Here is a 22002-nt window from a genome sequence, read left to right as displayed (position 1 = left end):
CCTCTTTTAAATAAACCCAAACAACACATGAACAGTGATCTTTGGCAAAGTTGCCAACTGTCCCAAGTTTTATCATTTTTTCCCTTTGAAATGTTTGACCCAGAAAATACATTTTTATTTTAATATTGACCAAACAAAGTACAATTCTTTTAAACTTGTGTATTATATAATATATACTCTATATTCTCACAGATTGTTACCCTTGTACTCTGGGATTGATAAATTAATATTTATTGGGGCAGATTCAATTTGGTGCAAAGTGACGCAAGGTGTCTCCAGGAAACAAATGATTCGCTTTTCCAGGAATCCCATGTTTGGGTTTGATGGAGTGGAGAATATATTGATTCTATTTGCTTTGTTTCTCTCTAACTTTGTTTATCACCACAGACACAGAGGACCTCATTTACAATGCACAGTGTAAAAACGCATTGGTCCGACCAGTGCAAATTAAGAAACATGTCTACTCTCTGCAATCTGGAAACATATCTATAAACTAGAAGTGCATCTAGGTGTGTGAGAAAGAGGAAAAGTCTGAAGAAGCACATTGTGCAAACGTTTGAGAACAGATGCATATAAGCCTGAGAAGCTTGTATTACTTGTGTGTGGGCAGGGGCAAATAGCGGATGATGACGATGGCCCTAATTCAGTAAGGAAAGCTAAGTAAAACAATTGAGTAAGTAGTCTCCTCGACAAAACCATGTTACAATGCAAGGGGTGCAAATTAGTTTTCTATTTTGCACATAAGTTAAATACTGACTGTTTTTTCATGTAACACACAAATACTTGATAGCTTATTTGTACACTGAAATGTAAAGTTGATATTTGGGTGCTACATGAGAAAACAGTCGGTATTTAACTTATGTGCAAAATAGAAAACTAGTTTGCACCCCTCGCATTGCAACATGGTTATGTCCAGGAGACTACTTACTCAGTTGTTTTGCTTAACTTTCCTTAATGAATCAGACCCGATGACTGTCTCCAGCACTAGCGATCTGCTTGTGATTGGCTATTTGCGACTGAACCCCTGATGCTGATTGGTGCATTCTTCACAAGCATATATTATACTTTGAAATGTGTGTTTAAGCAACACTTTTTTTGTGTGCACCAGATGGGGAGTTGTTTGTGCTGTAGTAGAGAAGGTTTTTTAGGCTATATTTTTTTTTTTAAAGTTTTATTGATGCCTAATAGTGATTTCTTGCACATAACACAATTGGATCAAAACATGGGTGTAAGTGTGCCGACCTGCACAGACTTTATGAGGTGTTTAGCTCATTTTATGGGCATAAATATGCTTTATCTTTTAATGTAAGTTACGTCCAATTTGCGACCAACTCTGCGTCATGCACAGAGCGTCTAAAAATGGTCTAACTGAACTACACCGTAGAGATGAAAAATGTATCCATTAAAATTTCAGGAAGAAACCCATTCTCTGCCAGCTTACAGCTACTGCTTTTGCGACTTTGCCCTGCACCTTGTACAGGCATGAAAACGCCTTAAAATCCCCCTTACCATCTGTTTTTCTCATTTCAATAATCTTGCTCTTCAATATGAAATCTCATTTTTACATTGCATTGCGAAACTTGGGGCACAGACTTTGCATGGTACATCCTCACAGCACAATCTAAGAACTGTTAATAAATAGTAAATGTGCATTAACTTTTTGACTAAGTAGCCGGACTTACTAATGGAGTGTCCAGACCACACCACAATGAACATTCCAAACTTAACTTTGCATTCACACTCTTTGCTGGTTACCATCCCTTCTCTCACATGGCAAAAAGAAGAAAGGTAAGTCGCTGAATAAATTTAAAGGCAGGAGAAGTGGCGGTATGGCATAATACTGTATACCATACTTGCCAACTGTTAAGATATCTCCCGGGGGAGAAGTCACGTGACAAGGGGTAGGAGAGGGGCGTGGTGACATTGTCGCGTCACCATAGCCCCGTCCCCACTATGACATGCCAAAATTCACGACATTGAGTAGCTGGGGCGGGGCTTTATGACGTGATTGAGCCCCACCGCCTCCATTCAATGCAGTGAATTTCTGCGAATGTGGGAGCTTTGCCTACTCTTCCGGGAGAGTAGGCAAGTATGCTGTATACACCCACACTTCCACCACTGCTTAGCAAAACATGCAAATATAGAGATAGGCAATTTAATTTACTACAGGTGCACAGTTTAATTGGGTAGAATAAGACATTAAACAGATGATAGACGCTGTCAAGATGGGTCTAATCATGTAAGTGTAAATTACTTTCAGTCTGGAAGGGGTTAAACTAGTTTACCCAAATAAAATTGTACGGCCTCTGGATCACCAATTTCCCTATATCTTGCTTTTGCATAAAAAGAATGTGTAGCTGAAACAATATTCTTGAACACATCAACATGAATAAGTACAAGCTTCATAAAGCTCTTTGTCCAATGTGACTATGTAAACAATACGGTCACTATCTGAAAATAAACTTCAGGGACAGATTAGATATGGCTGAATGTCTGGACCACTTGGAACATAGGCCTCCACACATTATATCTCCAGGCCACTTCAACTAACACCACAATGGGAATTACAGTCTAGAATAACACGGCGTATCCATGGTTGTAAACAATGTTGATACTCGCTAATCATTCATTGATAGATACAAAGGACATTCATCAAAATTAGAACTTCATGACTGTGATCAAAGAAAGTGCTGCTAAATTGTGGTTCTAGAGAGTACTTTATCAGCATTCAGTCTCTGCTTTGAAAATATAGAAGGAGATGGATTGAGAGCTAATTCCCAATTGACTTCTGTCAGTACTATGTCCATAGCAGATTTGTGTGGTCTATTGGGATTTTATCTCATTGAGCTGAGTGATTAAATGTAGTCACTGATATTATTTGCAAAGCCAAGGCCAGTGGACCAGTGGTATATCATATTCCTAATGAACCTTAATGATATCAAGAGCTTTCTAAGTACCCAATGAAAAGCAAGGGATCTGTATATCTAAATAAAACACAATTTTTGATATTATCCACAAAAACCCCTCTATGCCATTCAGACCTTGTCCCATGCCACATCACTGCCACCAGGACTTTCCCAATGACTGCCAGAAGAGCCTCTTAAACAGTGCCATGTACAACCATGATGTATATGAAATTAATTGAGGTACATACTACATGCTTGTAATTGTAAATCCGTAGTTGTGCAGTTGAACAATCTCCAATGCATCTACCCTCTCTGAGTATGTAATAGGTGTCTGGTTTATCCACTAACCAGACGACCCGATACTTCCGGCAGGATCGCTGGCTACTCTGTTTGTGCGCGTTGCCGGGCAACGGGACACTCTTCGGGTCCCCGGCGGTGGCCGATGACATCACGCCGCCGGCACCTTATTGGCCACTAGCACTATTTAAGGCTGACTCTAACACCATGCTGGTGCCAGAGTATTGGGTCACCCTGCTCCAGCATTCCTGTGTATTATTTAGCTTGTTCTGACTACTCCTTGCTCTCCAGTGGTTCCTTATTTGACCCGGCTTGTCTGATCACTCTATTGGATTCTCCCTGTGCACCGCTCACTACTGGAAGTCACCAACCCGGCTTGTCTGATCATTCTACTGGATTCTTCCCTGTGTACCTCCGCTGTCTGCACGTTACAGAACCGGCTTACCTGACTACTCTCTCTCATACCTAGCTATACGGCTCAGTAAAAGACCGTGACCTGTGCGTCTCCTGCGGTACAACCCATACCTCCTTGCGGGGGTTCCTGGAGAAGACCGGGGACAATTTAAACTCCGCACCTTAGGTAGCCCTTGTTTCAGAGTTGTGACATAGGATCAGTTGTGCTAAACATATTATGCTTCATATAAATAAGTGACAAGGTGAACTGGATGCCTACTAAATTACCATGATCATTTATGTGTATTTAAGTGAAACCTTACAAGGAAGAGTCCTGGCTTTCATGCTCTCTTCGTCAGCAATACAGTCAATGAGGAACGGTGTGTCCTGATCCAAGGACAGTCCTGATGTTGCAACTGGAAATCTTTTTTTTTCTCCATTTAAAAACAGGCAATTCTTAAGATGTAAGAAAGTGTGGAAATAATAATTCTACAGATGGGGGATTGGGATAAAGTGTTGCGGTGAGTATAAAAGAGATTGTACAAGAGAGTTATTTGAAGAGTGAGTTGGGGCTTGAATGAGTGTTTGAATGTTTTGAAGGCTCTGGATATTCCAAAAGGGTGGAGTTCCATATTTGGGGAGCTGCACATGAGTCTTGTTGCTATACATGGGATGAGCTTATGAGAGAAGAAGACATTAGGGGGCTATTGGATGAATACAGCAGTTTACTGGGAACGTATTTGTCAATGATCAACAACTTAGGCAGGATAGAAGTTCTTGAGGTATTTGTAGTTAAGTGTTTTTCCATTTTAGTTGGGGAAGTTGTGAATAGATTGAAGAGTTGTACAGGAGATGAGGAAAGGTGGGATATTTAATTGAGCTATGAAGAATAATTTATGTTTGATTGAAAATTCAGAAAGAGGTTAGATTAGTCAAAGTGGGATATGATTAAGGTTGTGTATCAAGAGGCTGGTTGCATCCTGTGAGAAAGGGGATGATTCTACATATGTTTGATAAGTGGAAGCATCAAGATTGTCTGACATGTGTTATAAAAGAGAATGCAGATTTAATGGTAACACAAGGTATTGAGCTTGTGCTGTGGGTAGAAAAATGATTCAGAACTAAGATGAAGATGATGTTGGGATTAGTGTATTTGGTTTTCTCTGTTTTATTTTAGCTGCTTATTTAAAAAGTTAAGTGGAACCTTTTATCTGGATTTGGTCCGACTGCATTTGATATCGGTCTCATTCAACATTTGATGGATCCCCTTCTTATGAGTTCATCAGTCTGTTTATTGCCATATATGCAGCAATTTGCAGCCAATTACTGCTGACTGCTACTGCTCTCTGTGATTTCATCATGGCTTGGGAGTAGCTATCCCAAACTAATTGGCTACTGCCACCAACCAATGGGAAATCCACATGTTGGTTCTTTTAGCTTCATGCCAGCTAAAAGTTGTAGAGAAGATAAAACTAGCAAAATTATTGCCAAACTAGCAAAAGACCCTGCAGGTAAAGTACCATAGTACAGCAAAGAACGAATAACTAGTCAATTTCAGACTAGCTACATTAAACACAGAATAAACCAGCTTTTATAAAAGGGGCATAGCCTATGGATCTGAGGCATAGACAGTGTAGATCAGGATATGATGGGTTCACACTGGGGGCATGGTCAAGGCAGATTGAAGCTGTAACAAAGTTTGCCCAGATTTCTTAATTGGATATGCTGGCAGGCATTTATATATAGGTGTTATGAGAATGACAATGCAGTAAATTGGCTGTACCATGTTACTTCCAGTAACACAAGTGCAAATCTCAATCAATACTCTTATACTCGCCTGTGCTCTGAGTACTTGTCTGTATGTCAGCACCCTGAATATTAGACCCCAAACGCCCCCAACATTCTCTCACTAAATATGTACTTATACTCAAATTTCTCATAGTGGATGCCACAGAATGAATTCAGAACATCTCTGTTCTTGGATGTCTGAGCAACAGTCCAGGTAACACCTGGCATATAAGGCTTTCACATAGCTTATACTGCTCCCTTCATTGTTATGTCAGTCGTTTCCTCTCCTAACAGCCTGTTTAATCCTTTATGCTTAAAAGTGGTAGTGGCGAGTTCCTCGGAATTCCTATTCCTAATATTGCTTATGTTTTTACCTCAGGAAAATGAAAACTAAGCTGTATTTAAAGGCACATAATGACTAATGTGTGAAATCATTGGATATATACAGTATGCTTTGTCAATGAAAATGTTCCTTTGCACTGTACACATGTACCTGGGGCTGACTTGGAGCAATCTCCTTGCCACTATATTTAATGCATGTGTATATATGTACTTTATAATGCAAATATACAGGGGTCATGTTACCTCCCATCAAAAACTATGCCCACATGTTTAACAAGCTATTTAAGGTAAAAATTAAACCATGCATAGTGTATATTTTCTTTGAAGCATGTACAAGCTGATTGACCTACTACTACCGGAAGCACATAACTAGCTTTTACTGATGATTATTGCTTAAGATGTAATTTAAACATTGGATCAGGTATCATAGCAAACATGACCAATAATAGAGCAAATTCACCACATGATTTATATTGCCTTAAAAATGCAATTTAAAAGCAGTGAGTTTAGTTTTTTTTCCTTGATAAATGTTGAGTAGGTCTGTGCCTTTGGGGTCTGTATTTTCCTGTCTTCCTTTCTGCCCAGTTTTGAGTTGTAAATGAGTTATACACATAGCAATTATAACTTCCAATGCAATGGTTTCTAGTTGCCTGCATTGTGTTTAGAATGTTGATGCAAAAGCAACAAAGATTAAGTATGATGTCATACATAAATGATCAGATTGTTCCCAGGGATATGATTGGATCCCGGTGTGACTCATCATTAGTCTTATTATGGCAGAAGCATTGGCATGTGGTAGACTAGCTATAGGTTTATACAGACTCTCTTCAATTGGTCTTGGAAAGTTCATGGATGATAAATACGTGGTAAAAAGTTGGTTATAATATTATACATTTTCTTGTGCCATAGTGTAAGGCTTAGCTTGTTAACCGTGATTTAAAAATAAACAGTCTAGTAACTATCTTCCATAGGTAGGATATGTTTTACATTTTAGATCTACTAAATTCTTGTCTCACAATCTGTCCTATGGTGTAAATCAGTTGTCGTAAAGGAATATCCCAGAACACAACCATGCTAGCACGGTAATTCATGTTTGGTTGCTGGTGTCTCCTTTGCCAGTGCTCAACATTAACAGCCAATCACTTACTGGCTTGTTATTTCAGCTGCCTGAAGATATCACACTGGTGTTCTCATGTGTGCACTGGACTGTGCATAAAGTCACATGGGGTACAATTGTAGAGGCTCCTTACTTACCTGGCAGTTCTTTATTAAATATCTATGTAGGGTCCCTTGCAGGCCCTACAGTTTTATCCTCAAGCTCCCATTCTATAAAGATTTCTATAATGTATGTTATAACTGGTCATGTACACGTACAGTAGAATATCTGATTTCTATTACAGTTGGCAGGTAACAAGCTAAGTGTGCAGCATAACCGCTTAATGGGCAGGATTATAGTCCACGGCGCAGTACAATATCCCCATTATAGCAAAAAGCCCAATGCCAATATATGTGTTAGCATACGGGCCCTAGACAACCGCTCACTTGCTTAAGCTTTGGCACTGGTCTGGTGGTGCTATATATATTACTTTGAAATCATTACTAGCCCCTAAGGATAGCAGTGGGGGAGAGGATCCATGAATGAATTACTTACAATTACCCACAACCTCATAGGAGTAGTATTTTCAGTACTAGTACAAAATTACAAATACAATATTTTCTGCCTAACATTGCCCTCCCTCAGTGCTCCATACCATATACACAGATTTTGGTGAACATTGCACATTTAGAAGTTAGGAATATACATGTAGCATTTATCTATACATGCTCTCCTGGCTACAGTTCTAAACATACTGCATCTGACTCTAATGTGTCATGGTCTTCCAAGGAGAGTTAATAGAGATATTTACGCCACTCTTCTGTGCTTTAGACTTTACTGAATCAATGTTTCAGTGCAATGAAACACGTTTTCATTAGCACAGCACAGTTTTTGCCACTGGAACTGTGTACTTTTGGATTAACAGTATTTGTAGGAAAAGACTTGTATAAAAGTTTAGTTTATTTGGCTCCTGAAAGAAAATAAAGAGGTGTCGGTGACAACCTGAGAAAATCGTTGTCATGTCTATATTTTTGGGAAGGCATCATAGGCTCAGGCTTAGGGCAGCAGAATTGCAGGGGCAGCAAGTTGCCTTTTGTTTCAGTTATCTTACTACATTTATTATGTATTCCTGCCAGCATAAAAAAAACAATGATCGTTTGGAGGTGGTGTTTAGAATATTAAAGGTAATGATACAAAGATTTACAGTGCTGAATGGTAGTCGATACCGAGATGGGGCTTCCAGTGGTTTTCTTGTACAATCAAGTGTGTCACTAGGAATTACTGCTCCTCACAACAACATTTCTGAACTTAGTCCCCAATTCTTAAACCTACTTCCCACATTTGTTCCATGGTAAAACAATGCAATGCAGTTAAGGAGGTTTTTAACCATTTATATACACAGATTACATACACCAAACCTTGTTTATGACAAAGATTTAATAATAAAATAATTCAGCACAATGGCTTAGAATGTTGATCTTTTAGAATGAGATATTAATTAACATCTCTATTGTTTCTAATACCTACTAGCCAGCTATTGTCTCGTGTTTCCAAATCCCATCGGTGCCATCAAGAGCCCACCAAGCTCTGGACATTGCTTCTACACACAGTCTAAACAGCTGGCATCTAAGAGAGTTCTTAGCAGTGACCTAGTGTCAGTTGTTAGGGATCTGCACTTAAAATAATGTTGTAGGGCCGTGAACTCTGTCGTTCTCTGTCCCACAGCATCACAAACTCCTTCTTCATTGGGCAGTTATCACTTTCATGTTTTTCTTTTATTCCTCCTCTGGGATTTTCTATTACAACTTTTTTCTTTTTAAAACGTGGTCACGATGACCATGCAAATAACGTCTTAATGCAGATGAAAAGACTGAGGTTTCAATGGAGCAAATGAAAACTGACACTTAAATTGCTCTCTGTGGTTTCTTAATGTTGTTGTGGCTATGAGCGTAGTGTCATTATATGCTATGTGGCTCTTCAAATGCCACAAGGAATTACGATACTTATAGGAATAAGTGTAAATAACGGCTTAAAAGGTCTTTGGTTAAATAATGATGGAAATCTGTTATAGTTACTTACATGTAAAGTAAGTTGCCACAGACTTGAACTTTAGAAAGTATTGAGTTCCGTGGGTCTAATATATATATATATATATATATATATATATACACACACACACACACACATATATATATATATATTGGAACACCCTGAATGTAAATTTGTATTACTAGCTTAGGGACTCACCTACAGGAGATGCCTTGACATCCGGCAGAGTTCACTCTGCATCATCTGGTACGCAGTATAAGCTGTTGGTGTTTTTGGAGGTGTACTCATAAGATTAACCCATTTGCTGCCGGGCTAACATTTGATCCTGGTGGAGGTCTATCACATGTGGTGATACATTATATAAACTCTATTACACTATTTGTGTTTCTCTATTTTTTGACCCACATTATCGCTATTGTTGGAGAGGGGGAGACATTACCTCAGAAGAGGAACTCCGTTTCTACCATACGATCATTGATTTCATCTATATGGTACGCATTTTATTACATCTTCCCATATTACTATCAATACTACACATTGGAGCGCCATACTTGTTTATCTATCCGCAGTTACTACGGCCCTCCGGATTAACCATCTGGACCCAAGTGATTCAAGGCTGCCGCTCTTAAACGAGCTATGTGTTTTTATCGGGACTGATTGTGTATATCTTGGTATATCCATCTACCAGTTATCTATACTGGTTGTTACGTTGAGGTTATTAGCACTGTTTATATATCTGCTGTGTGTTAAATATATATATATATATCTAATATATAAATGCTTAGTGGCGTCTGTGTGTGTGTGAAAAAAAAAACCCAAGTTGCAGTGCCACCTGCTGGGCAGAGTTATACACTGACCTACTAAATTCTTAGAGGCATATTCAATTACGATCCGATCCGCGGTAACGCGCGTTACCGCGGAAAATGCACAGCACGGCCGTTAATACGGTACCGCATTAACGCGGATTTTCGTACGCAGCCCTATGGGCTGCGAACGAAAATCCACGTTAAAGCGGTACTGCGGATTCGATTCGCGGCCGTTCCGGCGCGATCCCGCGGATCGGGATCGTAATTGAATATGCCCCAAAGTGTGTGTGGGAAAAAAAATTCAAAAAGGGCTGAAATTTGGTAGGGCTCAAACTCATTTTCGTGAGGTAATATTACCTCATGAACACACATGTGTAGAGGCGTGCGTTTGTGTGTGTGTGTGTGTGTAAAAAACTTTTCTCAGAAAGGGCTCATCCAATTGACCTGAAATTTGGTATACTGACATTATTTGACAAAAAAATTAGAATAGTCAAGTCAGTTAACTTCCATCATCCCCCCGTGGGAGGGGTAGTAAAGGCTAAATTTACAATTTGAGGGGTCAAACTCATTTTCGTGAGGTAATTTTACCTCATGAACACACATTAAAAAGGCCGCTTGCGTCAGGAACTAACGCTCTTCCCCTGAGGAGGCCTGGGCTAGGTCCAAATGCATGAGACCTTTTAAGACCTTAAGTAGCTTGATTTGACTAGAATGCATGAGTATCATGCACGGGTTAACTTGTATATATTAGGGATGAGCGCACTCGGATTTATGAAATCCGAGCCCACCCGAACGTTGCGGATCCAAGTCGGATCCGAGACAGATCCGGGTATTGGCGCCAAATTCAAAAGTGAAACTGAGGCTCTGACTCATAATCCCGTTGTCGGATCTCGCGATACTCGGATCCTATAAATTCCCCGCTAGTCGCCGCCATCTTCACTCGGGCATTGATCAGGGTAGAGGGAGGGTGTGTTAGGTGGTCCTCTGTGCTGTTTAGTTCTGTGCTGTTTAGTTCTGTGCTGTTTAGTTCTGTGCTGTTTAGTTCTGTGCTGTTTAGTTCTGTGCTGTTTAGTTCTGTGCTGTGCTGTGCTGTGCTGTGCTGTGCTGTGCTGTGCTGTGCTGTGTTCTGCAGTATCAGTCCAGTGGTGCTGTGTGCTGTGCTCTGTCCTTCTGAGGTCAGTGGTGCTGCTGGGTCCTGTGCTGTGTCCTGTTCAGTCCAGTGGTGCTGTGTCCTGTGCTCCCCAATATTCCCCTGTGTTTAAAAAAATAAAAAAAAGTTTTTTAAAAAAATACCAAAAACTACTTTAATTTTTTTTAATTACCACAAAATTTGCACAACCAATCCTGCAGTATAAGCCCATTGGTACTGCAATATTACCAAGTTCACACATTCAGCAGTAAAAGTCCAGTGGTACTGCAATATTACAAAGTTTACACATTCTGCAGTATCAGTCCAGTGGTGCTGTGTCCTGTGCTCTGTCCTGCTGAGTTCCGTAGTGCTGCTGGGTCCTGTGCCGTGTCCTGTTCAGTCCAGTGGTGCTGTGTCCTGTGCTCTGTGCTTCTAAGGGCATAGTTATTTCCCCATTATTCCCAAGTTTTTAAAAAATAAAAAAAAAGTAAAAAAAAATAAAAAATTTAAAAAAAAAATAAAATATATAATAATTATAACCAAATTTGCAAAACCAATCCAGCAGTATAAGTCCATTGGTACTGCAATATTACCAAGTTCACACATTCTGCAGTATCAGTCCAGTGGTGCTGTGTCCTGTGCTCTGTCCTGCTGAGTTCCGTAGTGCTGCTGGGTCCTGTGCCGTGTCCTGTTCAGTCCAGTGGTGCTGTGTCATGTGCTCTGTGCTTCTAAGGGCATAGTTATTTCCCCACTATTCCCAAGTTTTTTAAAAATAAAAAAAAAGTAAAAAAAATTAAAAATTAAAAAAAAAATAATAATATAATAATTATAACCAAATTTGCAAAACCAATCCAGCAGTATAAGTCCATTGGTACTGCAATATTACCAAGTTCACACATTCTGCAGTATCTTGTGCTACATATAATGGAGACCAAAAATTTGGAGGATAAAGTAGGGAAAGATCAAGACCCACTTCCTCCTAATGCTGAAGCTGCTGCCACTAGTCATGACATAGACGATGAAATGCCATCAACGTCGTCTTCCAAGCCCGATGCCCAATCTGGTAGTACCGGGCATGTAAAATCCAAAAAGCCCAAGTTAAGAAAAAGTAGCAAAAAGAGAAACTTTAAATCATCTGAGGAGAAACGTAAAGTTGCCAATATGCCATTTACGACACGGAGTGGCAAGGAACGGCTTAGGCCCTGGCCCGTGTTCATGACTAGTGGTTCAGCTTCACCCACGGATCTTAGCCCTCCTCCTCCTCCCCCCCCCTACAAAAAATTGAAGAGAGTTATGCTGTCAGCAACAAAACAGCAAACAACTCTGCCTTCTAAAGAGAAATTATCACTAATCCACAAGGCGAGTCCAAGGGTGTTGGTGGTTGTCAAGCCTGACCTTCCCATCACTGTACGGGAAGAGGTGGCTCGGGAGGAGGCTATTGATGATGTAGCTGGCGCTGTGGAGGAACTTGATGATGAGGATGGTGAGAAATTATCTCCCAGTGGCTTACCCCACTTAGACTCTCATGGGGATTTGTGGTGTCAGACAATGCCAGTAACATTGTGCGGGCATTAAATATGGGCAATTTCCAGCACGTCCCATGTTTTGCCCACACCATTAATTTGGTGGTGCAGCATTACCTCAAGAGTGACAGGGGTGTGCAGGAGATGCTTGCGGTGGCGCGCAAAATTGCTGGACACTTTCGGCATTCAGCCAGTGCCTACCGCAGACTAGAGGCACATCAAAAAAGCATGAACCTGCCCTGCCATCACCTCAAACAAGAGGTTGTGACGCGCTGGAACTCCACCCTCTATATGCTGCAGAGGATGGAGGAGCAGCAAAAGGCCATTCAGGCCTACACAGCCACCTACGACATAGGCAAAGGAGTGGGGATGCGCCTCAGTCAAGCGCAGTGGAGACTGATTTCCGTGTTGTGCAAGGTTCTGCAGCCATTTGAACTTGCCACACGAGAAGTCAGTTCCGACACTGCCAGCTTGAGTCAGGTCATTCCCCTGATCAGGCTGTTGCAGAAGCAGCTGGAGAAAGTGAGGGAGGAGCTGGTAAGCCATTGCGATTACACCAAGCATGTAGCTCTTGTGGATGTAGCCCTTCGTACGCTTTGCCAGGATCCGAGGGTGGTCACTCTTTTAAAGTCAGAGGAATACATTCTGGCCACCGTGCTCGATCCTCGGTTTAAAGCGTATGTTGTGTCTCTGTTTCCGGCGGACACAAGTCTACAGCGGTGCAAAGACCTGCTGGTCAGGAGATTGTCCTCTGAAGAGGACCGTGACATGCCAACAGCTCCACCCTCATTTTCTTCCACATCTATGGCTGCGAGGAAAAAGCTCAGTTTTCCCAAAAGAGGCACTGGCGGGGATGCTGATAACATCTGGTCCGGACTGAAGGACCTGCCAACCATTGCAGACATGTCTACTCTCGCTGCATTGGATGCTGTCACAATAGAAAAAATTGTGGATGATTACTTTGCTGACACCATCCAAGTAGACATGTCAGACAGTCCATATTGTTACTGGCAGGAAAAAAAGGCAGTTTGGAAGCCCCTGTACAAACTGGCTCTATTTTACCTGAGTTGTCCCCCCTCCAGTGTGTACTCGGAAAGAGTTTTTAGTGCAGCGGGGAACCTGGTCAGTGAGCGGCGAAGGAGGTTGCTTCCTCACAACGTTGAAAAAATGATGTTTATAAAAATGAATAATCAATTCCTCAATGAAGTACAGCACTGCCCTCCAGATACTACAGAGGGACCTGTGGTTGTGGAGTCCAGCGGGGACGAATTGATAATGTGTGATGTGGAGGAAGTACACACTGTAGGGGGAGAGGAATCAGAGGTTGAGGATGAGGACGACATCTTGCCTCAGTAGAGCCTGTTTAGTCTGTACAGGGAGAGATGAATAGCTTTTTTGGTGTGGGGGCCCAAACAAACCAATCATTTCAGCCAAAGTTGTTTGGTAGGCCCTGTCGCTGAAATGATTGGTTTGTTAAAGTGTGCATGTCCTATTTAAACAACATAAGGGTGGGTGTGAGGGCCCAAGGACAATTCCATCTTGGACCTTTTTTTTTTGCATTATATGACCAATCAACAGTCGTTTGCCATGTTCAAAAAGTAAAACCAAATTTAAAAAAATACAAGAAATTAAACCAAAAGTAAAATGCCGTGTCATAATTTAAAACAAGAGGTATTGACGTGCTCTAAAACTACTGTATTGTTGTTTATATTTTATAAACACTACACTTGACAGCTTGAGTCTTTCAATAAAAAAGTAACTGTCCATTGCACGAATATTTGCAACTGGGACAATTTTAGGGTTAAGAAAGTCAACTAATAACACTTCGACGCTGTCTGTCTTTATAAACACTACACTTGGAAGTTGGAGGAGGTATTGTGGCCCCGGCACCAAATTTACTACCGGGGCCACTCCACTGTGCAGTCCATATTTAGGTGTATCAGATATTAAACAACGGTGATAGTTGATGCCCAATTTTTTAATTATATTGTGGCCTCGGTACCAAATTGTGTACCGGGGCCACCACACTACGCAGTCCAGATACTTGTTTGGTGGAATTCTGACACGTGGAGGGTTTTATTATTATTATATTGTGTGGACCACTCTATCTATACCACACTACAACTCTATATACCACTCTATTTCATACTTTAATTCTATTTCATACTTTAATTCTATTTCATACTTTAATTCTATTACTAATTACCATAAAGAGGAACAAAATAAACCAATTTTACCAAAAGTATAATATGACTTAGACTTACAAACACTACACTTGAAAGATCGTGCCTTTAAATGAAAAAGTCAGTCTTCATTGCACGACTATGTGCAACAGGGACAGTTTTTTGGGTTTACAAAGTCAAACAATAACACTTTGACCCTGTCTGTCTGGGATCTCAATGACGAATTGTCTGTACCATGTTTGGAGGAGGTATTGTGGCCCCGGTATCAAATTGGGTACCGGGGCCACCCCACTATGCAGTCCAGATACTTGTTTGGTGGAATTCTGACACGTGGAGGGTTTTTTAATTATATTGTGGCCTCGGTACCAAATTGTGTACCGGGGCCACCACACTACGCAGTCAAGATAGATAGATGCGTATTGCGTATCATAGATAAAGTACATTCAGTGGTGTGGGGCAAATTGAAAAATATTCAAAATGCACTGACATTATCAAAAACAAGAGGTTGTCACACGCTAAAACTCCAACATGTATATGATGGAGAGGATGGAGGAGCAGCCGTATGTGTAGTGTAATGCAGATCTGTTGAAGGTTTTTTATATATTTTATTGTGGTGCCCAGTGCCCACTCCTCTACGCAGTCCAGATACATTTATTGGTGCGAATCATAAAAGTTCAGGGTTTTTAATATATTGTGGTGACCCACTCCTCTACGCAGTCCAGGTACAATTATTGGTGCGAATCATAAAAGTTCAGGGTTTTTAATATATTGTGGTGACCCACTCCTCTACGCAGTCCAGGTACATTTATTGGTGCGAATCATAAAAGTTCAGGGTTTTTAATATATATTGTGGTGACCCACTCCTCTACGCAGTCCAGGTACATTTATTGGTGCGAATCATAAAAGTTCAGGGTTTTTAATATATTGTGGTGACCCACTCCTCTACGCAGTCCAGGTACAATTATTGGTGCGAATCATAAAAGTTCAGGGTTTTTAATATATTGTGGTGACCCACTCCTCTACGCAGTCCAGGTACAATTATTGGTGCGAATCATAAAAGTTCAGGGTTTTTAATATATTGTGGTGACCCACTCCTCTACGCAGTCCAGGTACAATTATTGGTGCGAATCATAAAAGTTCAGGGTTTTTAATATATTGTGGTGACCCACTCCTCTACGCAGTCCAGGTACAATTATTGGTGCGAATCATAAAAGTTCAGGGTTTTTAATATATTGTGGTGACCCACTCCTCTACGCAGTCCAGGTACAATTATTGGTGCGAATCATAAAAGTTCAGGGTTTTTAATATATTGTGGTGACCCACTCCTCTACGCAGTCCAGGTACAATTATTGGTGCGAATCATAAAAGTTCAGGGTTTTTAATATATTGTGGTGACCCACTCCTCTACGCAGTCCAGGTACAATTATTGGTGCGAATCATAAAAGTTCAGGGTTTTTAATATATTGTGGTGACCCACTCCTCTACGCAGTCCAGGTACATTTATTGGTGCGAATCATAAAAGTTCAGGGTTTTTAATATATATTGTGGTGACCCACTCCTCTACGCAGTCCAGGTACATTTATTGGTGCGAATCATAAAAGTTCAGGGTTTTTAATATATTGTGGTGACCCACTCCTCTACGCAGTCCAGGTACAATTATTGGTGCGAATCATAAAAGTTCAGGGTTTTTAATATATTGTGGTGACCCACTCCTCTACGCAGTCCAGGTACAATTATTGGTGCGAATCATAAAAGTTCAGGGTTTTTAATATATTGTGGTGACCCACTCCTCTACGCAGTCCAGGTACATTTATTGGTGCGATTCATAAAAGTTCGGGGTTTTTAAGATATTGTGGTGACCCACTCCTCTACGCAGTCCAGGTACATTTATTGGTGCGATTCATAAAAGTTCAGGGTTTTTAAGATATTGTGGTGACCCACTCCTCTACGCAGTCCAGGTACATTTATTGGTGCGATTCATAAAAGTTCAGGGTTTTTAATATATTGTGGTGACCCACTCCTCTACGCAGTCCAGGTACATTTATTGGTGCGAATCATAAAAGTTCAGGGTTTTTAATATATATTGTGGTGACCCACTCCTCTACGCAGTCCAGGTACATTTATTGGTGCGAATCATAAAAGTTCAGGGTTTTTAATATATATTGTGGTGACCCACTCCTCTACGCAGTCCAGAAAGATACCTTGTTGCAACGTTTTGGACTAATAACTATATTGTGAGGTGTTCAGAATACACTGTAAATTAGTGGAAATGCTTGTTATTGAATGTTATTGAGGTTAATAATAGCCTAGGAGTGAAAATAAGCCCAAAAACTTGATTTTTAAACTTTTTATGTTTTTTTCAAAAAAAATCCGAATCCAAAACCTTAAATCCGAACCGAGACCTTTCGTCAAGTGTTTTGCGAGACAAATCCGAACCTCAAAAATAACGAAAATCCGGATCCAAAACACAAAACACGAGACCTCAAAAGTCGCCGGTGCACATCCCTAGTATATATATATTTATGTATTTATTTATTTTTTTACAGCTAAAACATAGAACACATTTGTCCATGTCCGTCGCCAGGATTCAGCACCAAATATTTGGGCAATATAAACTACCATGCTACTGTACCTAACACTGATTGAATCTAGACATAGAACATGTTTCAACAACAAGACAACTTGTGAGACATAATATTACTGACCTGTTTACATGGATATCCCAATGTTCTTTTTAACTCCTTTTTGTCCGTTTAATAATAATAATAATAATATAAGTTTAAGTTTCATTTTCTTATATATATAGATAAGATAGCCTTCTTAAAGTGAAATGTATTAGCAGGTCCATAGTGGCTGCACAAAATCAAAACTTAGGGTTTATATCTTCAAATTATTTGCCTCTTATATGTCCCCCTTTGGCTAACAATTGGGGAGACTCAATTGCCAGCAATGTGGTGCACAAACATTGGTTGCTTACACCTGTTTTGATTATTTTTAACACCCTCAATTGTATATGTGCTGTTATATATGCAGCCCGGGTTGCATACTTGACAAGAAAAAGGACAGATGCAGGTTTGCATGTTTGTAACCAAATTTACGTCTGTGAGGATTAAATTTCTCTTTTTTTGCAGCAATTTTATAAAATGAAAATACTTAAAATTTTAAGATAATTTTAAAACAAATGTGTGGATCACATGGCTCATGTGTAAGTGTGCTATGCCTATTGGTCCACCTTGTAAGGTGTATAACTACTCGTCAGCCTATGCAAACATCCCTGTACAATCAATACTTAATGTACAATATAGAGCTAAGCAAAATGGTGTATATGCAACAAATGCAAATGACAATCTACAGTGATCTCTGCATAGTGCTTCATAAGCCTCCAGTCTGGCCCACTCTTAACAACCACTGACTGTGCATTTACTTCTGTGTAGTACCCGTGCACTCCGGCACCGTTACACACCCACAATACCACTACCTGAGTTGTCTGAAGTGGCCGTTTCGATTGAGATTACTTTGGCCATTCGATCTGTTTGGATTTGTCTGTTTTGTTATTTGTGTTATTTTTGTTTTGAACTGTCTGGCTCTGTTTTTGTTTATGGTTTTGGTTTGAACTCCGGTTCTTTCCTTTCTATTTCTTTGCCTTAGCCATTGTTTTTATTGCTGTTTATGCTGTTGGCTGTTCATGTACTGACCAGTTACTGACCCATCCACAGACACCTAATTCTAGATTGTCATTTGCTTTTGTTGCATATACACCATTTTGCTTAGCTCTATATTGTACATTAAGTATTGAGCGCAGCTGGACCATTTTTGCACTCTACTAATTGAGGGGACTGGTTTACCCCGTCCATATTGCAGCTCATACTTATTCCACTGTCAAGTGCATCCTTCCACTACCTCTGTATCTGTATCCCTGTACAATCAGTCTGCATCTACATTGGCAGATAGTCGGATACTCCGGAAAATGTGCATGATGGAAACTTTAGGGCCACTCTCTTCATTCATTTCAAACTTTTACTTTTTTCTTCTAAAATACTGCTTGGTTTAGCCTCCTCTATGGCTTAAATAATTGTATACAGCAAAATTAAACCTTGTTTTTCCATTTAGGTGCAAAACTAAGACCTCTTGTACATCTAATACAGACTTAGAGCGCCCCTAATCTGCACAACTCCTCCCATCAGAAGATGCAAACTTTTGCACCTCAACATAGAGATCCAAAATAAAACATTATATGTCAGTTGAAAATATATCTCTACATATCTGACTCTTGGGCAGATCAACTAAAAGGGATATTCCATTGGATATGCTCAGGGGACGGCTGAAAAATGTTTGCCTAGGGGGAAAACTCTGCTCAGCAGCCTATTAGGACCATTTTAAAGGAAAAAAATGCAGGTGGCCCAGTGAGCCAGCCCTAGTAGCCCACTAAGGGACCGGCCTGGGGGGAAGATGCCCCCCTGCCCCCCAGCCCAGCCTGCCCCTGGATATGCACCCACTTGCATTTTGGGGTATTACAGTAAAAAAAACCATTATTTATAAAGGTGCAAGCAAAAATAAACAATGTTTTAGTACTGTAACATCCCACAGAACCTCGCTCTTAACTGAATCTGCCCCTTTTTGTGCTGTTATATATGTGATTTAGGATACATAGATGGCCAAAACTAAAAGGGTTCCTTAAGTGAGGATTAAAACCCTAATTTTTACTATTCTATAGCAGTACCTTATGTTTTACACTACTGTGTTCTATTTACAGTGATCTTCTTTGTATGACTTTATTAATACAGCTGAGCACACATCAATGAGCAACCAGATTTATTAACAATTTGGGCATGAACACCAAGACTGTACAAATATAGTTACTAGATGATGGAAGTGAACAAATGTATAACAAAGGTCCTGGTCAGACAATGATCCATGAACATTCCATTGTGATATATATACCAGATTTGATTGGACAGATCTGATCAGCTGGAGATATTTTAACTGGTTTATTTTTATATAGCATCCAAATCAATGTTAAAGTTTCTTTTCCAATAGCTCATATATGACCTTATATGTAAATTATTATTTTTTACTCCTTTAAAATACAAGCTCACATTTTCTTTCTGGTCAATAAACGTAAAAAAGAAAGTTTATCAAACAGACCTAGGAGTATATTTACCAATAGGAGTAAACCCCTAGATCCTACGAAAATGGGAATCATCAATTTTGATTGTATTGAACCTCATTTAATCTAAACATAAAATAATTAATTTGCATACTATAATTAGAATTTTGAATGATGAACTAATTCACACTAAATGACGTATATACAGGCATCCTATGGGAAATAAAATAGTTTCAATATGTTTGCTCTGCTTTATCAGACAGTGCACGTTTTTCTGAAACTGATTAATCCCTCTGTATTTCAGTATATGGAACAAGTGTTTCCCATGAGTCTGTCAACGTTGACAGAAAAAGACCAAAGAAGTCATTATTACTTAACTGAAATGTCATAACAAGACTGAGGCTTAACCTGTTTCTGAAAGATCGACTCTCCAGCAGGAAACCCGGCTATTCTGGAACGGAGCAAATGCCCCTGTTGTTATTTCTCCTGAGTGATACAGACGAAGGTTCAGCTACACTCACATTTCACTTAATCCTTTAAGACAAGGCTGTTACATTGTACTTGTATATAACGCAATACACAATCATTTATTCACAGTGTACAGCTGGGGATAGATTAACAAAGGTCACTGAAGGTGGAACTAAAACCCAAAAAATAAAAACACTTATGTTAAAGAGTTATATCAGAGACATCTATTTGTACATGTGAAAGTGATAAATGAGGTTTATACACTGACTTATATCAGTGACTCAGTCTTTGCTTTGGTCAACGATGGGCTGTCATGTCATGATGTCTCTCAATGCAATTAGTACCATGCTTTATATAATAAGGGCAAAGATTGAGGGCCTGAGTCATTAAGGAACATAAATGCAGGTACATTGCATATTTTGCTTAAAATCACTCTGCACAGACCCGGAACTGGAGCATACACCAGTCATAACACTTACACCAGCTACAGGTCGGGTGTAAGTGCTGATTACTAGTGATGGCGGCTATGTATACATGCTAGAACATGTGTTTGCAGTCAGGAGCAGCTGTAAAAATGTATTTTAGGTACAGTAGACATTTATAACATCCTAATATATGTATTTTAAGGAGAAAAGAAAAAATAACTGTTTTTTATTATTTCAGTTTTGTAATTAACGGCTATATTAATAACAGATGAGAGTCATTTTTTTTTCTTTGCGTTCTGTGACTTTATATTTCATATATGTAGTGGACGTATCCTGCATAGTATTATCTGTTACAGCAGAGCAAACCTAGACCTGCATTTATCAACAGAGGTATCTTCACATCCGCTACTTGCTGAACATGAACGTGCGTAAGTCTGATGTATGTGCGTTTTTTTGTACATCATGTTTGTTTTGCGTTTGTTAATGAATCAGGCCCTGTCTGTTGTATAGAGGTTAACAGAGTGAAGGTAAAATCTGCTGCATCCTACATTTCTACGCAGTTTATCAAGCTGGGTACACACTACAGAAATTTCGACCAACTTTTTATGCCGAGCGATTTTACATGCGATCGATGGTCCGATCGCTCGGTCCATGGACTGCATACACACTAACCTTGTTTAGAACGAGAAAGGAAAGAGCGAACCTCCCTTTAGCGACTTTTTACAGCCATGTTGTCGTGAGCAATGACTGTAATTTCGTACTCACTGTTGTGGATCGGTCGGAAGTTTATACACACTACACAATGGAAACGAGATTGGAACGAAAATATTAAACGGTACGACCAACCAAATGAGGCGATAATCGTCCATTTGGGCAGACTTTCGACCATCGTGTCACTACACACACTGACCCGACTTTTGAACGAGCGGTCGTATGTCGGCTGTTTCAGCCGATTATTGGACGAAAACAGTGTAGTGTGTACCCAGCTTTAATTGTCAGTGACTTGTGTTCTCAATTAATGTTCCAAGTAATGTGCTAATATGCAATGAACAACTTTGTAGTGATTTTATAAATAACCACAGTGTTGTGATATCCAAAGAAAGGTAAAACATAGACATTTGACCTGAGCACTGACCAAGTGGATTCATGTCACTTTATCTACACAGTGGTGGTCACTCAGGTCAACCAGCTCTATCACGAGACCAGGAACTGTGATCGGCTGATGATTGCACATATTGGCAATTTGTGGTAATTGGCAATACCAGGTTTTCCAACAAACATTAATATGTGATTTATCTGTATTAGACATTGATTGATTGCCCATACACACAGTGATCTTGGACTAATTTGGTCTCCAACAATCAAACGGACTATCCACATTGCTACATTTGTGGTTCCCTCTATATGTATAAAATAAAATATTATTAGGTGCTTTTTTGCTCATCCTGGTACACTTTGAATTTAAACTACAGGGCACAACAAGCAATATT

The 22002-nt window shown here is 39.9% G+C and overlaps 1 long non-coding RNA gene across 1 annotated transcript; it reads left to right on the top strand.

Moving 5' to 3' along the window:
- The first annotated feature begins 390 nt into the window (after positions 1-390).
- LOC142104580 (uncharacterized) lies at positions 391-20354 on the top strand. Its single transcript, XR_012679603.1, has 3 exons — positions 391-513; positions 1673-1788; positions 19924-20354. It is a non-coding gene; the product is annotated as an uncharacterized LOC142104580 (long non-coding RNA).
- The last annotated feature ends 1648 nt before the right edge of the window (positions 20355-22002 follow it).

The sequence above is a fragment of the Mixophyes fleayi genome, chromosome 1 (assembly GCF_038048845.1).
Source record: "Mixophyes fleayi isolate aMixFle1 chromosome 1, aMixFle1.hap1, whole genome shotgun sequence".
Taxonomy (NCBI): Eukaryota; Metazoa; Chordata; class Amphibia; order Anura; family Limnodynastidae; genus Mixophyes; species Mixophyes fleayi.
Note: the sequence above shows the minus strand (reverse complement) of the source record. Positions and strands in the feature narration are given on the sequence as shown.